We start from the raw sequence: 1652 nt of genomic DNA, 5'->3' as shown, positions 1-1652 counted from the left end.
TACTCCTAATACCTCGCGAGGCCATTTGACAGACCTTCCAGTCGATAAGGGCCCGGATGTGGCTTATCGCTCACTACTTGCGCATCGACCGACGAGCAAACGTCTGTGAATCTCATCCCACGAGGATTTTACCGAAAATGCTGGACTCTCCGCGGGACTCGATTCCTCTACTGCCGAGCGCTTGTTGTCTTACCCTTACAAGGATAAATCCAGCCAAATCGACCAAGTTACGACCTTTTCCCGTCGAAATGGCACGTGGTTAAAAAGAAATCCGAGGGTAACTTGACATCGGGATGTGTAATTGGGTAGAGCGCATGCTCGTTCTATTATTTCCATAATAGGAGGCTTAAAAGGAGGAAGGAGAAAAGCGTAATGAAAAAATGGAAGGAAAATTAAAGGGATAACGCACGGCAGCTCATGATAACCTAGTATAAGTAATCGAATGCTGAGCCTGTTTACTTATAACTTGAGAACTTCAATCGCTCCGTAACAATGTAATAACTATGCTTCATCAAAAGCGTCTCTCTTAATGGGCCTTTGACCCATCAAATTAATCATTTAAAAGATTTAAATTGTACAGGATGATACGAGAGAGTATAATATGATTATTCATCGCCGAGGAAATGATGAGCATAATTGAATTTCAAGGGTAAATTGGAGAAATTATCGAAGGATTCCTTAGAGTTAATAATAGATTGAAAGAGATTCGTTTTCTTCGCGAAATTACTAGTTGAGAGATGCTTTCTTTTACATATTAAAATGATTTCCTTCATTTATTATCTAAGGTATATTATAAACCTTGTTACCCAATTACCTAGTATTAGAGAAAATAATAGAATTAACATCCTTCAAATCAAGTAATATTATTACGAATAATATTTTTATCGTTCTATCATTATTAAATTTTTCAAATTATTAATACCAATGGTATTATAGGTAATGAGATTTGCAAATGGCGACTTAAATATTCACATAAAATTGTAATAATGCCAAACCAGATATACTTCCTATCAATTAAGTTTAGAACCATAAGCTTATGATGACATAAGGTGAAATAAAATTGTCCAACAGTTTTTCCAAATAATTAGAATAATAACTCAAGCTATTTAAAAATCATAAGCAAATTTTATTTCACCTTTAAAACAAAACCATAAGATGTTTTTAGGGTAATAATAGTAAAAAATGAATATTATTAGAATTTCAAATATAAGGATTTTTTATTGAATTTATGTACTTGTGAAAAAAAAAAAAAAAAGAAAAAAAATTATATAGATTCGTGTCAATTTCGACAAATCCTGAGTTTTTTTTTATACATAATTTTCAATGTAATAAAATAAAAAAATTTCTTTTCTTTTACGTTATTAAGAAGAAAAGAATATTACAAATATCTTAAAATGCTAAACTACTATATAATCTAGACCATACTTTATGTAAAATTTTTAAATTCACTAAAATTTACAACTGCTTTTTCCTCTTATTTAAATAAATTAATAAATAAATTACTCGAAAAATTAATCATATTACGATTACAATTTGAATAATTTGAATGAATCGACAAAAATATTATAATTATATATATATATATATATTAATTCGTAAGTTGTTCAAATTTTTGAAACTTCTAAGAAATCAAAACACGTCAAATTATAAGT

Source organism: Ceratosolen solmsi, unplaced genomic scaffold, assembly GCF_000503995.2.
Source record: "Ceratosolen solmsi marchali unplaced genomic scaffold, CerSol_1.0 scaffold3, whole genome shotgun sequence".
Lineage (NCBI taxonomy): Eukaryota > Metazoa > Arthropoda > Insecta > Hymenoptera > Agaonidae > Ceratosolen > Ceratosolen solmsi.
Note: the sequence above shows the minus strand (reverse complement) of the source record.